General features: G+C 41.2%; 1 long non-coding RNA gene across 1 annotated transcript; it reads right to left on the bottom strand.

The window, feature by feature from the left end:
• Positions 1 to 1,937: 1,937 nt before the first annotated feature.
• Positions 1,938 to 19,817, bottom strand: LOC135629456 (uncharacterized). Its single transcript, XR_010493235.1, has 7 exons — positions 19,650 to 19,817; positions 6,744 to 8,999; positions 6,487 to 6,610; positions 3,396 to 5,343; positions 2,826 to 3,064; positions 2,585 to 2,688; positions 1,938 to 2,481 (listed from the first exon to the last, which is right to left on the bottom strand). It is a non-coding gene; the product is annotated as an uncharacterized LOC135629456 (long non-coding RNA).
• Positions 19,818 to 20,217: the final 400 nt, after the last annotated feature.

The raw sequence follows: 20,217 nt of genomic DNA on the forward strand, positions 1-20,217 counted from the left end.
CTACAGTGAAATTTAGCACACAATTCTAACCATGTGATATATTTTTAACAGCTATGATCATCACATTTTATGCAGCTTAGAGACAACAAAACAAAATACCCAGATACAGTGAATAGTCATATCTTCCTCCCCACCCTTCTCCCTTCCTCTCCGCTCCCCCATATCTGAAACAACATCACCACCCATGGCAGCCAGTGTCTCTCCCTTGCCACTGAGGTCTGCCCATAAAGCATATACAGGAGGCAGGGCCTATATTACTGCTTGAGACATAGCAACAATGCTCGCAGAAACAAGGGAATGGCGTCACTGGGGCTCAACAGACCTCTAATGAATCTCTCACATAAAATGGTGAAATCCTTAGCAACCCAACTTGAACTCAAATGCATAACACAGCCCGCTGTGATGATGCCGGCCAAAGTAGAGGCAAGACCAAGGCCCCCTGAAGTGGAGACAAAGTTCATCTTATATCTTGAGCCACAAGTCATGGCAGCAATGCTCGCAAATACAGAGGGATACTCTTGGGGCAGTGGCAGGTAGGAGACTCCTGTTCTCAAACAAGGATGCAAGAATTCAGAGTTCTGCAACATGTTCCCTCAACTGTTTTTGTTCAACTTACCTCAACATGGCAAGGGTTTCTAATCCCATTTTCAAATAATTTCCCCTTCAACTTCATATTCCTTCAAATGCATTTAGTTTCGTGTTACTCCTTTGTGGAAAAAGTGGAAAGTTTCTCATACAAATTTGAATATTTTAATCCCTAAGGTTTTCTCCCCTTTCCCACTAATCCATTAATTTGATGAAGTCCAAGCTCTTTAAACCAAATGGTAGTAGACTCATCTAACTTTTCTAAATCAATCAAAGTCTACTCCCATTTTTTATATAGGAATATACCAAAAAATGTAATAATGTCCCACATCTAGGAGCTTGAAGTTCTCGCTAATGCCCAACATAACTCGAAATCTAATGAGTTAAAAAGCGTTAGACGCCAAGGTCGCAAAATGCCCGAGGCACTAGGCGCTCATCTGAGCGAAGCGAGACACTCTAAAATATTAAAATATAACAAATTATATTTTAATATTTTAAAATATTCTCTACTGTTAATAGTAGAGTGTGAGAAGGAGACCGAGGTGAGAAGCTGAGTCACGGTGAGAACTTAGTCGCGGATAAGAAGCTGCTATTTGAGAGCAACGGTAGCAGCAGGTGGCACTGGAGAGCAGTGACAATGGCAGCGGAGAGTAGTGATAGCGACAGTGCCAACGGGCGGTAGCGGAGAGCAACGGTAGCAGAGAGAGGAAGCAGCAGTGGCAATGGAGACCAGCGACAATAGCAATGGAGAGTTGCGACAGCGGAGAGAGGCAACGATAGTGGCAGCGACAATGATAGTAGAGAGCAGCGACAATGACAACGGAGAGAGGTAGCGACGACGACAGTAGAGAGGAAATGTCAGTGGCGGAATCACAAGTAGGGTTGGGGGAAGTCATGAGGGGGAGGCTGCGAACCAACTAACGCAAATGCGACCGAACTAAACCTAAAAAGCTAGTTCAGTTGCCTGGTTTAAATCGGGCGCTGGCTCGAAGTGCCCGACGACTAGGCTTGGGCGAGCATGCGTCTGTTGGATTAGTTAACTCATTAGATTAGGTATCGTAAAGGGTCCATGAATGGGGTTGAAGACACTAAGATGTTGAACCTCACATGCCCCATGTTAGGGTTTGATCCTGACAGTGATTTCAAAAGGCGCTCGCATACTCGCCTTGCCTTGCTCGAGCATTTAGGCGAGCATGCAAGCGCCTTTTGAAATCACTGTCGGGATCAAACCCTAACAAGGGGCATGTGAGGTTCAACATCTTAGTGTCTTCAACCCCATTCATGGACCCTTTACGATACCTAATCTAATGAGATAACTAATCCATTAAGCTCATCACTTGAAGAGCCTGATAGAAGACAACAGACATATTTAGTCAGTTAGTCAAAGTCTTCTTTCATTTCTAATGTGGGACTAAACCAGAGATATTACATCGGTGAAGATACTATGTGAAATAGTTCCTAATACTACTTTTGTCCATTTGATGATTAATATTATACAACATAATAGAGGAAATGAGTTATGTATTAGTTCTCACTATCAAGGTTTGACGTACCAAAGCATACCGCTCGGTACGGGTGATATGTACCAATCCGATAGAGGACCGGTATAGGCGGTACATCGATACACCTCAGTATATCATGTGTCGGTATAGCTCGGTATGCATCGTCCCGATAGCTGGTCGGTACACCGATACAAACCGGTAATATAAACCATGCTCACTATAACTTTTGCTGGAATAAGCTCATGCAAATGCACGTGCCACACGCTAATTACTAACAAATGCACATAGGATTTTGGAAACCTATATAATCAGTCAATATATAAAAAACTATCAAACACAATGATCCGATCGAAATCTGGAAATCCACATGTAAATGTATTGTTCAGAGATTTCCCTGCATAAGATTAAAATCAACAGAAAAGATACACTAATAAGTAGTAAGCAAAGCAAGTAAAATGGAAAAGATTTTCACAAGGATCATCTACAAATGAACATACCTTGAGAACATGCTTTCAAGCCTGTTGGACCTTCCACTAAATTCTTCCACAATATTTGAGAAAATACAGTCCGCCACCAGAGAAGACTTAAACATTCTGGTTATCTTTAAAAAACAAAAAGAAATCATTTTAGAACATGACTCAACGATGCACAACACAATAAACATCTGCAAAACATATGTAAAAAAAGTAACAATATTCCATATTGAACTCCTCAGATTTTATATGAACAAAAACTTACAGATCACCATCAATTAAACAAGAATCTCTTTCTGATGAATAGATCTTGCTGTATGAATCAGAAAGAGCTGATTTAGCAACAGAGTAGGTCACTTGTTCATAAGCTGAAGTTGCATCCACATTAAGCATTGTAGCTGGTAAATCTGGTAAGAGTTGTTGGATCATCTGAGTTGTCAGAGTTAGCCTTCTTCGTGATGAAAGCATTGATGGTCCATTAATAACTTCAGCTTCATCACCAACCTAGTATCAAACACACCCATTAACTTCTCAGTTTTCACCAGGTGCTGACAGAATATAGAGCAATAGACTACTTAACCTGAAATGACGAATCAACTAACTTTCTCAATCAAACTATTGGAAGCCCAAGTCTAATACAGCTCAGTCATACAGTAAATTATTTTAAAAAAATCAAAATTAACAAAATGTTCAAAGCTGAAACTTAAGTTGCACAAGAAATATGAAGTACAAAACTAGTATAAATTTTCTGATGGATAGTGTATTCATTTGGTTATTTCATAACATAATAAAAGTATTCATCATAGTGCTACTAATGAAAACCAACATCTGGTACCTTTGTAAACCTTGTGAGATCTCATGCCATGGACGTAGCTCTGAGGCTGCACTCTTACGCTTTTTTGACCTTTGAACAACACCATGATCCATGACAATGGGAGGCAGTGCAAGGGCAGATGATTCATTGGTAGCTATAGTTCTGGCCAATGTACTTTGCCCAATGGTATCAACTTTGCTGTTATCAACTATATGTTCTAGTATAGAACTGTTTTCTGTGCTCTAAGGAACTTCTGCAAAAATGTGAAATTGAGTGGCAGATTTGGGACTCTGTCCATCATGTTTAGCCATTCCCTTGTTGATTTCATAGGTTTTATGCATTTCTAATAAAGAAGAGGTCATCTGAGAATCTTGGAGTGCTGAGAGTGCATTTGATTTTGAAGATCATGATCTTCTGCAATAGATGTTATTTTTGAATCTCTCTCATTCTTCTTTGAAGAAAAGCATAACATTTTGACATCTGATGGAAATGAACTCTGTGAACTTGCAACAAGTTTCCCTTCTGCAGGATCCTTGAAGAGTGTATTCTGCCTAGAAGAAAATCTCTGACTTGCATTATGCTCCATTTGATAAGCATTAGATTTAAAGTCAGCTCCTTTAAGCCTGTGTCCTTAGGTCATGTTCGAATTGGAATCAGCATCCTTCATGGATTGCATTTGTTGCAGTAGGGAGTAATTTCTCTTTTGAGATTCTGTAGGTACTAAAGTGCTTCCAGAGAAACAAGCATCACTTCTAGAAGAAGTAATATTTCTAATTGGAGCATGTACTGCCTGAGGGTGAAATCCTGAACCATTACCTTTGCTCTTGTCAACATCCTGTTGGTGTTGGACCAAATATGGAATGTAGACATTAGAATCTCCATCAAACAGATTACTTTTTACTGGTTCTTCCTCATCGAAGAGAGCATTGTTAGCATACTCAGCTTGCTTTGGTTTTAAGAAATTGGCTACAACTTAATGATCTCCGTCCCGTGAAATGGAATTCAGACCTACTTCAGACAGAGAACTTTCTTCCTGATTTTTACCTCAACCATCTGTATTTTGCAGGTCCAACAAACTTGTATTCTTACCATGATTTATTATTGTCTGAAGTATGCTTGGAGCAACACTGTGAAGCTGCAGACCAGCTAAGCAATGTCGAACTGATAAATTTGGTGACACATCGTGCAACATTTTTGAGAAGCCAACTTGCTGAGACCTGCCAGTAAAAGGATGTTGAGGGCCTTATCTCGTCTCCTTAACAGGGAGTTGAAGATCAGAACTTTTAACATGAAAACCCCCAGCATTTATTGCCTTCCTAAGATCCATCTTTGGTGGATAAGCAAGGTGAAACTCTATCAGCTGGAATAGGAAATGGCGTCTCAACAGACTGATCAACTGCATCTCCGTTATGATTTATAGGTGGCTGCCTAAGGAGCATATCATTCTTAACAAGTGTGCTTAAATCAGCTTGGCTACCAAGGGAAACATCACCAGTTTTATCCGTTACTTCATGATAACTAGAGCAAGATACATCTTCTTCTTGCTCTTGCAGCTGCTTCTCTTCCTGAAAATGATTTCTGACATAAGGAAAGTCAAAGAGAACATGAGGCTCCTTTGATTTCTTGTCCAGAAATGTTCGATCTATTTCTCCAGTTTTCTACTTGAGATGCTTCACAAGGAAGAGACCTAGCTGATGCAAAAGTTGACAAAGGTTGAGCCATATGACCTGCATTTTGATCAAGTGGCTGCCTATGGTTAATTAAGCAGGTCTGAGGAGGAACCTCAGAGTTCAAAAGTGGTTGCTTTTGAGATGGTTGGTTTAGCCACAACCCAAAACCCTGCAAGGTAGACGGCCTAAATTGAGGGTGACAAGCATTAGCAGCAGCTTGTGCAGGTCTAACAGGTGCATTAAACTCATCACCATTCCTTAACTGATCAATTTTGCGAAGAAGCTCAACAACATTTTGACTGAAAGAGATCATGATAATGCAAGCATTAGAACAAGACAGCAAACAAGCTGATGCCAAATCCAGAAATTTTCATTAATCATGGTAATAGAAAAAAAATATATTATAAACATGATAGAGAATGCATTAAACAAAAAAGATGCATGTGAAAAAGTCTGGATATGTAAGTGATATAATCCGGAAAAACATAGATACACTTGTGTTAGATAAAATTGTATTCAATTTTCTAGAATTTTTTAGATCAAAATTATACAGCCACTACATTCTTCTATCTACAGATTAATGGCAGGAGTTTCACAATTTTATTTTAGATAAAGAGACTCAAATAGGTTCATTTAGAATTCCTTTAACATAAAGTTGTCAAATTGATTAGTTTTCAATTGAATTAAAGTATGATTCAGACAATAAAAAAGAAAATTGAATCAATATGCATTTTTAAATCCCCTATTTTTCAAGTTTGAGAGTGACAAAAGATTTAATATCTTAAAGAAAAAAATGTTCAACTGACAAGGGTTTTGAACTAGCTTTCATTTGTCATTATTTCCTAATTTTGAATTCATTAAGTGGTGAGTTAAGTAGTTAAAAGTCCAAATTGCCAAGTCTTTTATTGTCTTTTTTTCCTCTATTTTGAATAAATATTGTGCATTCAGAAATATAAGTTGATATTGTCATTATAAGGAAACTCTTGACCATAGGTGTCCATCTTCTTCCTTCCAAGTCTGCATCTCTATTCCCCACTCTCTGCTTCTAATGCTTCAAACGAAAGTTGCAGATTACTGTTTACTTTAATTTCAGGTCAGAATGAAAGGCACCTGCATTAAGCAAATTTAATACCCTTGGACCACCGTAATACACTAGGCTTTCTTTCTCCCCACATGTTGGACACTGAACACTGATCACCAAAGATAGCTTTGATCATGAAAGTCTATTGCTATCATCCTGTCACTTCTAAAGGTGTCCAAACAGTTAGAAAGAAAAAAAAAGAATCTGTAAAAACCACTAATAAGATTTAAAAACTATGATCCTAAAACATTATGATTAAGCTATCAAAAAATATTATGAACACATACTAAGTTGACAAAGAGACTCCTAAAACAAAAATGAGCATTAAAGAGCAGAGGAGCAAACTTGAGCCAAAGCATACCTTGATTGAGAAATGCTTCTCAGAAAATTGAGCAGTTATTCCATCAAAAGAACCACTCAAGACATGGGTAAGAATGTTGTCTCTAGGATGCAGTTCTTTTGGTCCATTAGCATTTGGCAATTCTCTGTAAATTTAGTACAAAAGCACCATAATAGTACAAAAGCATCAAAACGTTGAAACGCATGCATTGTGAAGACTAAAGAAGTAAATTGTTGGACAGCAATAAAATCCAAATTAAATAATATATTTTCATTTACCTCTGTCACATCCATGTGATTGTTCAAAACATCATGGTTATCAAACTTTGAGTTTCCAACATTCTTTGTCACCACATTTTTTGATCCTTGAAAAACCACATCTGCTGGTCGTTGAAAATTTAGAAGGTGACTTGAAGGGAAAGAAGATTCCATATTTTTTTGCTCATATTGAGTTAAGGACTTTTGGTTCCCTAGAAGAGAATTCTCTACTGAGTCTCCTTCATAGCAACCATATAGTCAGTCTTCTCCTGAAAAAACATGTGGAAATCTATGTTTGCTGTCATAGGTGTTGACCAATCTTTTGTTGTTGCTGCCACTTGATGTTTCCAAATGTTGCAATGTCCTGCTTGGCTGATTCGGACGTCCAATATTTTCATTGCCTTGAGAATCTGCACATGCATCATGGGTGAAATCTTTTTCAAAAACAACTTGATGTCTATTAGTAATCTGCTGATTTGTTTCCTAAACTAAATTAGAGGTGTTTGATTTTGTACTAGAGATAAAGCTACACATTTCAGTCTCCACCTCCTGTGAATTGCCAATATTAGATCTGAATGGTTGCATTCCACCATTTAGATTAACATAACTGGTGGCACCCAGCTTCCACTCATTGTCATGGGTTTCATGTACAAGTGAAGAACCATCTCCATCAGCCACCAATGGGTAGCTGGTATTCAAGCCATTTTTGGTCTACTATCACTATTCTGCCTATTAATACTGGAAAAGGACATGCTTTCTTCCTGAGTCCAACTGCCCACTATAATCTGTGACTTAAATTTGAAGTCTTCAGAACTGTTTTCCTTCTGTTCATATCTGTGCCCTGCCCATATTTTCATTAGTTACTGACATTTGTAATTGACCACCTTCTAGATATTGTTTTTGCTCCTGATTTCCAAGAAACTGTATCTTGTTAGCTTCTCCAGTAAACTGATGAAAAGACACATTGGGAACTTCACTTGGTACCCCCATCATCTTCTTCGTTTAAAGACTTCAAATTATATTGAAAACTAGGAATAGTATGGAATTTGAGTCCCATTGGCATCATAAAAGAGGCGAAGAGGGGAAACATGAATTCTGCAAGTTGCTATCACTCCAAGCATCCAGCAGCTTCCCACTATCAGTAGATGTATCTGAATGTATTCAAGCGACTCCATTCTTCAAGGACACCCTGCACCCTGTTCACTGCTAGAAGCTTGTACAGCATCTTGCATAAGAGCGCTCCAGCTCCCACGCTGGACGTAAGGGATTGAGCCAAAATATTCATTCAGTAAAGGATCACCACGTGGATAGCCTCCCATGAAAGAATCAAGACTCCCTCCAAAAGAAGCTCCCCAGTTATCATTGTCATTGGTACCAAACGAGATCTTATCTTCTTAAGGGTCTAGACTAGCCACACCACTGGAAATCCCTACTTGCACTGCCTGTTTTTCCTGTAAATCACCTGGCCAATCATCTTGGTCCTCCCTATGACAAAATTCCACAACTTGAATATTATGTTTCATATAATTTGCTTGGTGAAAATTTCCCAACGTAACATCACTGCTCAAATCTTGCATGGGGTTGTGTCCTAGAAAACCTTTTCCTTGAAAGCTCCATCTGGTAACTTAAACTCTCCTCCGTGCAGCCTTGTCAGGAAAATACTGATCAATTTGAAAACTGTCATATGGATCAAATGCCTCTTCTATCTGGTAGGCTGCTGCCTTTCTCATCAAACCAGTAGCATCATTAGACATCCCAATGAATTGAGAATACTGATTTGTAATGGGTTTGTTACCATAGACAGGCATGCCATTAAAGGACTGATCAAGTTGTTGTCTGTATTGCGTCTGGAATTTTGTTATAAAAAAAAGTGTGACCATTTGTGGGATTCTGCATGGCACATGAGCCACCTGACTGTGCACAGTTCATATTGCCAGAAATTAACATCTGAGAGTTATTAGGCAGTATGGGCATGGTTCCAACAAAATTATTGGGTCATGTAACTTGACATATCATTAACAGGCATATTATCTATTACTGTAGGTAAATGAGATGAGTGGCGGAAAAAAATTTAGCAGTCTTGCTCCCTGTTCTAGTTGATGACATTGCTGATGTCTCTGAAACTTTTGCAATTGCTTGTACATCAATTGTTGTTGCCACAGCTGCATGTCGCCAACACTGGGTTGCTGCTCAGGATGAGGTTGTGACATCCCAATTAGGTGGGTATATCCAGGAAATGTTGGTAGCAGAATCACCTCTATAATCTCCACCTGATTCCTTAATTGAATAAAGAACCATAATAAGTTCATTACAATGGGTCATAGATAACTAACTTGAAAAGGATTGCCCCAAGAAGAAACTCAAAATGACGAGGTACTTTCATCCCACGATCAGAAACCACAAGAGTTATGAAAGAACTATATACCAAGCTAGATTTATAGTAAGTCAATAACCAGTGCACCTTTATTGCACCTCTTTGTCAGTGCCGTCAAGAACACTTCTCCACAATGCCTGACATCAGAAGAGGTTTGTTTCCAGGCAAGGAACACCTAAGAGGACAATTCTGAATCCACAAACTGCAAACAATGATCCAGATGCAGTTTAAGGTTGACTGTCAAAATATGTCCCAGAATCTATGGCTCACAGAAAGGCAGCAGCAGTCTGACCAAAAATCTTGCTACTACTGAATGCATTTATTGCTGAACACAGTCACAGTTCCCCTGCGTGGCCATAAAAGAAAACATGCCACATGCTGGCAGCAAACAAAGCAGGGATCCACCATGTCCTGGTGGATCATCGACCAAAATGAGATAAGAATCAGATTGATTAGGTGGCATCTATTGCCCAGTGACCCTATCTGCAGTTGTTAATTCATGCCAAAACACTTCTGTGTATTAGTGAGAGAGAGATTTGTGAGGGACAGTAGAGTGAGAAAACCAACAAAAGGTTATGTACTCAAATATTTTGGATACAGACCTTCACAGGGGAAACTGCACTTGTCTCCTCGACCTCGTGCCTACTGACTCTATGTTGTCTTATTTCACATGCTCATATATCTATGTGGATATCTATGTGTGAGAGAGAAAACATTATAGAGAGGGGAATGAAGACCAAAAAGAATAATGTACTTCCAAGAAGATTGGATACTGCTCTTTTTCTTTAACCAGGATCTCCACTTGCCTCAAGCTAATGCCAACTGGCAGTAGTATGCACTTCTCATTCCCTTCTCCCCCAAGCGAATGAAAAGGACTAAAGAATTGAGCGTGATTTTTTTTTTTCATTTTAAGAATAAGTGGTAAGGCAAGCACTGATCCTATGATCTTGTGATGATTTAACAAAATCCTTAGCAGTTAAACTAATCAACAATTTTAACATCTAAAGAAAGTGAAGAGTGAAGTAGCAAGTTAGAATGTCGCAACTTAAAAATTTGTTGGATGAGGTTATAATTTTTTCAACTTTTGATAAGTAAGTTTGACACACCACCGATAAGATCAGCTTTTCCAATCCACTAGGTTTGTATATAGAATTATTGATTAGAATTCCACTTACAAGCATATCACGAATGCAGTGTATTCAAACTCGGGAGAAACAATATATTCACACGGTATTTCCAACTTAGTAGGAACTGTTAAGAAATTAAAATACATTTTAAAAGATCATAAATTAATATCTTGTCTTTTAAAGAGAATTAGGTATAGTTGTAGGGATAAAGAATTCTTAGTTTAAAAAAGTTAAAATATATTTTAGAAGATCTCAAATTAATATCTTACCTTTTAAATAAGATTAAATAAAGTTGTAGAGATTAGATATTCATGTATTTCTCATCTATAAATAGGTGGCATCTATGGCATCTATATGTGTAGATCCATCCAAGCCTTAATTATTCAAGTCTATAAGGCTGAAGTCTAAGAGTCGTCCAAGATTTGTAAGTGTTTTTCTTTTTTAGAAGTTCAATATAGTTTTTCTTTTTTGCCTTGGTTTCTTCTTTTTCTATTTGGTTTGATCCTGGGTTAGTAGTACCTTATTACTACTATTTGAGAAAGAGTTGCACTTGCATGTGATCTCTCCTTTTCTTCATATAGTATCAGAGCCAAAAGGGTGATAATATGTGTTTCAAGATCTCCTTAGTGAAGAAGATAACCTTTTTTAATTACGAAATATTATAGTCGAGTTGGAAGATTTGGTATTAAACTTCTTAATCAGTCTAACTATAAGATCTAGAAGACTTGTTTAGAGTCCTCTCTTATAGGGAAAGATCTATAGGACGTGGTTGGTGGCAATGCAACAACAACACCAGATGTTGTAGATGAAGACGCCATGAAAAGATGGAGAACTTTAAATGCAAAGGCTAAATTTGTATTAATGAGATCTATTTCTCATGGTCTCTTTGAACACATTATTTATTACAAATCAACTTTAGAGATTTGGATAACTCTTAATGCATTATTCAACAAAAAGAATATGGTTTGGCTTTAGTATTTAAAGAATGATTTAGCAAATACTATCCAAGGTGATCTCTCAATTTTTCAGTATTTTTTGAAGACAAAATTTATATTCACAGAAACCAATCTTAGGTACTGACGAGTCTATTTCTGATACACGAATAAAACATTATATTATTTATGATCTTCGAAAATAATATATTCCTTATGTTACATCTATTCAAGAATGGATTCAACAACTATCCTTAGTAGAGTTGGAAAATCTTCTTGCCTCTCAAGAATCCCTAGCTTGTCAAATAGCGAGAGTTTCTATTTTAAAAGGAGATGGAGATGCTTTTTTTATAAATAAAAAAAATGATAATGATAACGATAAAGAGAAGAAGGATGATGCTAATAGCAAACAAAAGTCTTCTTCGAACAATCGTACAAATCAAAAAAAGATTAAGTGTTATAAGTGTGGCAAGTTTAACCATATCAAGAAAAATTATCGTGTGAAGATTAAAGGAGAAAACATTATAAATAAAAAAAATTCTAATATTACTGATGAAGATTGGGGCAAGTGCTTTATGGCTGAAACTGTTGAGGTCATGACATTTATCAATTTCGAATATGACTGGATTGTTGATTCATGATATGGTCATCATCTCACTAGTGATGGTATTAAATCCACAAATCTTCATCAATATGAAGGTAATAATGCAATTATCATGGCAGATAATGATCCTATTGCATTGAAGAGTATGTCACAAAAATCTCTTTTCTATTGCAAATATAGTTGATGTTAGAAATTATGTTTTTTTTAGTCCTAATAAAGTCAAGTTTCTTCGTAATATAAAAGAATTAAATGCAAATGTAGTACATACTGGTAAAAGGGTCAAAGATTTATATATTTTGTTAGCATCAACCTCTTATATCGATAAGATAAGTACAAATGATAATGCATCAATCTAGCATGCTAGACTTAGTGAATGATCTTTCTAATCTTACTACTTTTAGTAGTAATAAAGTTTATGAAGGTTGTCAATATGGCAAAGAACAAGCAACCTTTTGATAGATCACTTTCAAGATATAAATTTCCATTAGAGCTTCTTCATAGTGATCTAATGGGTCCTACTCAAGCACTATCTTATTCAGGTTCTCATTATATGCTTCTCTCTATTGATGATTTTACAAGGTTCACTTGGGTCTATTTTGTAAAGGAAAAATCGAAAGTTCTTTCAAAATTTCAAGAGTTCAAGTTAATAATTGAAAGTGCACGTCAAAGAAAAATTAAAAGATTATGCATCGATAATGGTGGAGAGTTCACTTCTGATAAATTCTTCTCTTTTTACAAAGAGTATGACATCAAAAGGAAACTTACATGGTAGATAGATCGTAACAAAATGGTGTGGCTGAACGAAAGATTCGACATCCCATAAAAACTTGTAAGTGTTAGCTTTATGCATAGAATTTACCCAAAGCCTTATGGGCAAAAGGTATGGCATATGCAAGTTAAGTTATTAATCGAGCTCCTCTTAGTCCAATCAATCTGGTCTCAATATGAGCTCATGTTTGATGAGAAACCAAATGTTAAACATTTTAGAGTATTTGATTCTCCATACTATGTTCATACACCAGACTTAAAGAGAAGCAGGCTTGATGCTAAAGCTAAGAAATACATTTTTATTGGTTATGATGAAAGGAAGAAAGGTTGAAAATGCATGGATCCACAAACATATAGGTATGTGATATCTCGAGATATTATATTTGATGAAGTTTCTTGCTATTATCCTTCACAATAATTTTTTTTTAAAATATCAATCATGATAATGAAAGTGATATATGTTCAAAACATATAGTTGAGTTTCTTTTATCATATAATGCTCTTATGGATTTTGGCTCATCTTTTTTCTCATCTGTATCTACTTCTGTTATTTCTTTATCATCAATGATGGATCAAAGTGATGGGGGGAGTAATGATGTTTATGAAGAGGAAATTTCAATATTAAGAAGATAACAAATAACAATTGTCAAACCAGTATATTACAGAGATAAAGATAATGTAAGCATATGTCTCTGTTTCTTTTTTAAACCAATTGATGATCTTGAACCTACTTGTTTTGATAAAGCCAAAGGTGTTAAGGTGAGGAAGGATGCCATGAATGAAGAAATAAATGCTCTTCATAAAAATGAAACTTGTAATCTTATGTCAAAACCTGCAAATGTAGATCTAATTACTTGCAAATGGGTTTTTAAGATGAAACATAAATCAGATGAAAGTATAGATTGTTATAAGGTAAAAGTTGTTGCAAATGAGTTTTCTTAAAAATATGGAGAAAATTATGAGGAAACTTTTAGTCCTATGACCAAGATGATATCTATTAGAATGATGATTGCTTTAGCAGCTAATCTTAAATAAAAGCTTTGGAACACTGATCAGTATGTAGTACATTCCTATATGATGAAATTGATAAGGATATTTATATGGAACAAACACTAGAGTATATTTTTATTTTCAAACAAAATTATGTTTGCGAGCTCAAGAAGGCCCTTTATGGGTTAAAGCAAGCTCCCAGAGCTTGGTATGAAAAAATTGCTCAATACTTTTCAAATGGTCCTTTGGAAAGAGATTTGGTAAGAATATTTACTACATTATCTTTACTTTTTATCTCCATGACCTCAATAACTCCTTGAAGCACATTTTCCCAGATAAAATGATATTCAATTTTAATATGCTTGATTCTTGCATGATAAATTGGATTTGTAGCCAATTTTAAGATACTTTGATTGTCACCCTATAAAATAGTTAGTTTGTTAATTTGATAATACATGTCCTCAATTAAACGCCTTAACTATATACATTCTTAACTAGCAAGTGAGGAAGCCTTGTATTCTGCTTCAATTGTAGAAAGAGAAACCGATTATTATTTCTTACTATATCATGAAATGCAAGCAAAATTATATAAAAAGACATAGCCAGAAGTAGGTCTACGATTATCCAAATCACCACCAAATTAACAACTGCATAGCCATACAATTCAAGATGTATGTCCTTCTTATAGAATAATTCCAAGGGTAGAATTCACATATTTTAAAATTCTCTTTGCTGCATCGAGATGTGGCTTACTTAGAGATCAGTAATTTAAAAAGCGCTAGGCGCCAAAAGGCGCCACGGTCCAAAAACGCCCGAGACGCTAGGTGTTCGCCTGAGCGAAGTGAGGCACTAAAAATTAATAATATTAAAATTAATAGTATTAAAATCAAAATAATAGTGTTATACTATATACAGTTAATAATATACTGTATATTGTTAACAATATACAGTATAACAGTATACTGTATACTTTTAACAATATACTATATACTATTAACAGTATATTTTCGATTTTGAAAGAGGAGAAGCGAAAGAGAAGAGAAGAGAAGAGTGTAAGGGAAGACCGAGGGTGCTGAGAAAAGCGGGAGCGGCAACGACGAGCGATGACTGTGGCAGCAGCAGCAGCGAGCAGCGGGAACGGCGAGCGGCGACATAGGCAGCGGCAGTAGCGAGTAGCAGCAGCGGCTACGGGAGCGGGAGTGACGAGCGGCGACAGCGGTAAAAGCGAGCAGCGGCAGCGAGAGCGGTGAGCGGCAATAGTGGCAGCGGTAGCGGCAGCAGCGAGCAGCGGTAGTGAGCAGGGTTAGGGTTGGGGAAGTTATGCCTAGGCGGCGCTTGCCCGAAGCGCCCGGCGACTGGGCTCGAGCGAGCGCCTAGGCGGCGCCTCTTTGAAGCGGGCCACCTGGAAATGAAGCGAGGCGCTCGGGCCTCGCCTCGCCTCGCCTGAGCGCCTAGGTGAGCGCCCAAGCGCCTTTTTAAATCACTGTTAGAGATTGGATAAAAAAATTTATAAGACCAACTAAAAATGCAATATCTATCTGGTCTTGTAATTGTTAAGTAGATGAGACTACCAATAACAGCATGAAAAGATCGAGAGTCAGAAAGAATACTCCCATCATTACAACTTAACTTTATATTTGTATCGAGTAAAGTGGAAACCTTCTTATTTTTATTAATTCTAAACCTTTCAATAATTTTCTTTGCATAACTTGTTTGAGAGATAAATATACCTTATTTTGTATTCATCATCTCTAGACCAAGAAAAATATTAAGCTCTCCCAACACTTTCATTTCAAATCAAAGAGAAAGATCACAACGAAACTTTGAAATCTCTATTTCATCATTACCAGTGATAATCAGATCATCCACTTATAGAAGAACAATAATATGTAGACTTCTTTGTTTTTTAATAAATAAGTTAGGATCTTAATAAGAAAAAAAAATCAGAGAAATGTAAGTATTGAACAATTTTTAAAGATTTCTAAGTGGTATTTACATATGTAGATCCATTGAAGCCTTAAGTATTTAAGCCTATAAGGCTGAAGTCTAAGAGTCATTCAAGATTTATAAGTATTTTTCGTTTTGAGAAGTTCAATATAGTTTTTCCTTTCTGCCTTGTTTATTCTTTTAATTTGATCTTAGGCTAACAACATCTTATTATTACTATTTGAGAGACAGTTACACTTGTATATAATCCCTCCCTTTCTTTACAGGAACGACAATAATATTCCGTTTCATCAGAAATATATCCTTCAAACTCATGTTGAATACACTTACTGAGCATATCTTTAGGAATGAAAGAGGTATCGAAGTGATGTTTCAACTGCGAACAACAGATATTTTCCGTGCCATTGATGGTTTCCAATTGAAGTCCTTTAATTTACGGGATCGAGCAAGCGAGTTTAACATCTAGAAGAACAGGAATACGTTTCCATTCAGATGTAAATCAAAGAAAACATGCATAAATTATCCAACAAAATTAACAACTAAATACGAATCTGTTTTCCTGCTCTCATCCGGACAATTGATCGAACTAGCTGATGAGGGTAATAAATGGCGACAAGACTCGGGCTGACGTCAGCTGACCCAGACGAAGCTCACGCCTCGAACAACCCGGCAGAGCCTGGTCAAATGAACCAGAAGACAGGCCGAGGCCCATTAACGACCGCTCAGGCTCGATCCCTCACGCCACGCCAAAAGCGATGCCAGACGCCATCAGAGGTACGATCCTGCGCCCTGCGGGCAGGCACATTAGGTAACACTAAACTTCCCTATAAATACCCTCGCGTTCTAAGCGCCAGAGGGGGGAAAAAAAAAGAAGAGAGACACACAAGAAAACACCGCACCAATCCACATCATTGACTTGATCGTCGGAGGGGTCGAGCCGAGCTTCCGACCCGACCTGTGTGCAAGTACAAAAACGGAGCTGTTTCTTCCCAACGCCGCAGAGTGGAACCCTTCCCCGCAGGACGCCCCCACAAGCTCCTACGTAACTCGATCCCTGCAACCGACCGCATCGGCAACCCCCGAGGGATTCCGAGCAAGATCCCCGCCATTCGGACCTGAATCGAGCCGCGACGGCCCCGAGGCCATGGCTCAAAAGTTGTTCACACTAATAGATTGGAGCTAGAAGGAGGGCCGAATGCCACGGGATCCTCAGACTGACCTCGACGAACTCCCCGCCGAGGGATCGTTCTTAACTGGGGCGCAGGCCGGGCACCCCTCGCGTGACGAGCCACGGGCCGAGGACCTCGTCACGACCTCGGAACGCTATTGGAATTTGTTCAATAACCCAGGTCTGCTTCCCCCCGAGGCCGCTCCGAGCGTTCCTTCGCCCGTGTCATCCGAAGCCTTTCAGGACCTTGCCCTCCAGGTCCGAACCTTGGCGGGAATGGTGCAGACCGTCGTCCCGCTCATTTCCCAATCAATGAACCCATCGACAGCCCGCCCTACACGCCGAGTGGAGTCCTCTGCACCAGTTCACGCGACCACCTCTGCACTCCCTGGTTCACCCCAGACCCGGGTGTTTCCCCTTGGAGATCAAGCAGGGGGAAACCCTGCCGGCCGACCCGAGCATGAGGCGATATCTCCCGACTCCGCGGACTCCTTCCGGGCCCAGCTGCACCTTCTTAGTCAACGACTCGAAGAAGTGCGGAAGAAGGTCCATGCCTCAAAGGGAGAGCCAGGGGACGATGCACATCGGGGGTCACCGTTCGCAGCTGAAATACGCGACCAACCGGTGCCCGCGAGCTTTCGACTCCCTTCCCTGGACGCCTACGATGGCACTACCGACCCCGCGGACCACGTGGCCGCCTTTCGGGCTTAGATGACGCTATACGGAACTGCTGATGCTTTGATGTGCAGGGCGTTTCCCACGACCCTAAGGGGGCCAGCACGCACGTGGTACAGCGGCTTGAAGACCGGAACGATCGCTTCCTTCGACCAGCTCGTCAAGGACTTCGAGCTCCACTTCGTGGCCTATGCACGGCCGAAGCCTTCCGTTGCACTACTCCTCGGACTCAACCAAAGGGAGGACGAGCCCCTCCCCTATTTTGTGAATCGCTTTACAACACAAATCCGGGGGTCGTCGGACGCTCATCCCTCTCTGTTAGTGCAGGCGTTTATGACAGGCCTGCGACCTTCCAGATTCTTCTGATCCCTCGTGGAGCGACCCCCCACCACAGTACCAGATATGCTCCAGCGGGCTAACCAGTACATCGCAGCAGAGGCCTGGGTGGCCGAGAGAAGGAGGAGCGACTTTTGGCAGCGAGCTCCATAGAAGAAGTCAAGCACCCGCGGTGGCTATCCGATGTAGTCCTCGTAAAAGGAATCTAGGCCTTGCCTCAGTCTCTTCCGAGCGAAGGCTCAGTATCTACCTGACTGCCTCCCGGCTCGCGGTTAGCTCCGGCCTAACCGCCTTCTGTATCTACACGGCTCGGCCGTAGACTGCCCGAGTCCACCTCAGCGCGGCCTGCCCACCTGAGCCGTGTCCCTCGGCCGCAATCTGCCCGAGACCACCTCTGCGCGGCCAGCCTGCCTGCGTCGTGCTCCTCGGCCGCGTGTTGCCCGAGACCACACCTGTGCGGCCTGCCCGCTTGCGTCGTGCTCCTCAGCCGCATGTCGCCCGAGACCACACCTGCGCGGCCTGCCCACCTGCGTCGTGCTCCTCGACTCCATGCCTCCCGAGACCACACCTGCACGGCCTTCCCGCCTGTGTCGTGCTCCTTGGCCGCATGTCGCCCGAGACCACACTTGCGCGGCCTGCCCGCCTGCGTCGTGCTCCTCGGATCCATGCGGCTCGAGACCACACCTGCGTGGCCTGCCCGCCTGAGTCGTGCTCCTCGGCTCCATGCTTCCCGAGACCGCGATCTCTACGCGACCTGACGGCCTGAGTCGTGCTCCTCGGCTCCATGCTTCCCGAGACCACACCTGCGCAGCCAGCCCACCTGCGTCGTGTTCCTCGGCTCCATGCTCCTCGGCTCCATGCCTCCCGAGACCACACCTGCGCGGCCTGCCCGCCTGCGTCGTGCTCCTCGGATCCATGCTGCCCGAGACCACACCTGCACGGCCTGCCCGCCTGAGTCGTGCTCCTCGGCTCCATGCTTCCTGAGACCGCGACCTCTGCGCGGCCTGACTGCCTGAGTCGTGCTCCTCGGCTCCATGCTTCCCGAGACCACACCTGCGCGGCCAGCCCGCCTGCGTCGTGTTCCTCGGCTCCATGCTCCTCGGCCGCACACTATCCAGAGCCATCGCTATACATCCAACCCTCATCAATTGTCAAGCTCCACGATTCCCGCACCCTTGGCAACGAGCCGGCCTCCGCCCGGTAGACACGGTTCCTTAAAACCGAAGCCATGCCTCGGACCAGCCTTACGACAACCGACGCATAGCTTCCTTTGGGGGGGGGGGAATATGATGAGGGTAATAAATGGCGACAAGACTCGGGCTGACGTCAACTGACCCAGACGAAGCTCACACCTCGATCAACCCGACAGAGCCTGGTCAAACGAACCAGAACACAGGCCGAGGCCCATTAACGACCGCTCAGGCTCGATCCCTCATACCACGCCAACAGCGATGTCAGACGCCATCAGAGGTACGATCCTGCGCCCTGCGGGCAGGCACATCAGGTAACACTAAACTTTCCTATGAATACCCTCGTGTTCTAAGTGACAGAGGGAAAAAAAAGAAGAAGAGAGACACACAGGAAAACACCGCACCAATCCACATCATTGACTTGATCGTCGGAGGGGTCGGGCCGAGCTTCCGACCCGACCTGTGTGCAGGTACGAAGACGGAGCTGTTTCTTCCCAACGCCGCAGAGTGAAACCCTTCCCCGCAGAACGCCCCCACGAGCTCCTACGTAACTCGATCCCTGCAACCGGCCGCATCGGCAACCCCCGAGGGATTCCGAGCAAGATCCCCGCCATTCGGACCTGAACCGAGCCGCGACGGCCCCGAGGCCACGGCTCAAAAGTTGTTCACACTAACACTAGCCTATACCTAAAGTTTCTTCTCTGTGGGGAAAAGATCGTGTCGCATTGACCCTAATTACCCTAGAAACTGTAGGAAGCTGAAGTTGGAATTATCGATCGTTGAATTGCTTCGGGAATGTAGGGACAAAAAACGCACCGTGGATTTGCCGGTGATGACGGTCACCCCTGACCGGAGATTCTTCCGAAGTTGCCCGCCGTAGATTCTTGGATAGGAGGGAAGTTTCCGGCCGAACAGTCTCGGGCTCTTCTTCGAATTGGATGGCGAAAGGCGGGGCTTTGTCGTCCTCCTCCACGCCTCCAGCAGCGAAAGCGTAGCTTAAGCTCTCTTCAAGAACGAATTATTACACATTGCCATCAGATCAAAATCAGACGATCGTGATCTTCTGGGCCATCCGTCCAAACCCGAACCACTTGGGAACATAATAAAAAAGCTTCGTTTCATTGAATACTTTATTCTTACCGTAACCTTACCCTCGCGACAATTGGAGAAGTGAAACGCCGATCGTGGAACCCACCAGTACCTACCACCAGACGAGGACCGTGAGGGTGGAGGTGGGCATTTTAATATTTATGCTGCTTCTTTAAGTTATTTATTTTCAACATTCGAACTTACCCTTGTTTTAATTGGTCTTACACGAGCCCCCAAATGGGACCCACTATAACGGGACGGATAAGTATCGGATTGGTAAGTTGGGTATTTCCGA

This window comes from Musa acuminata, chromosome BXJ3-1 (assembly GCF_036884655.1).
Source record: "Musa acuminata AAA Group cultivar baxijiao chromosome BXJ3-1, Cavendish_Baxijiao_AAA, whole genome shotgun sequence".
In the NCBI taxonomy this organism is placed as follows: domain Eukaryota; kingdom Viridiplantae; phylum Streptophyta; class Magnoliopsida; order Zingiberales; family Musaceae; genus Musa; species Musa acuminata.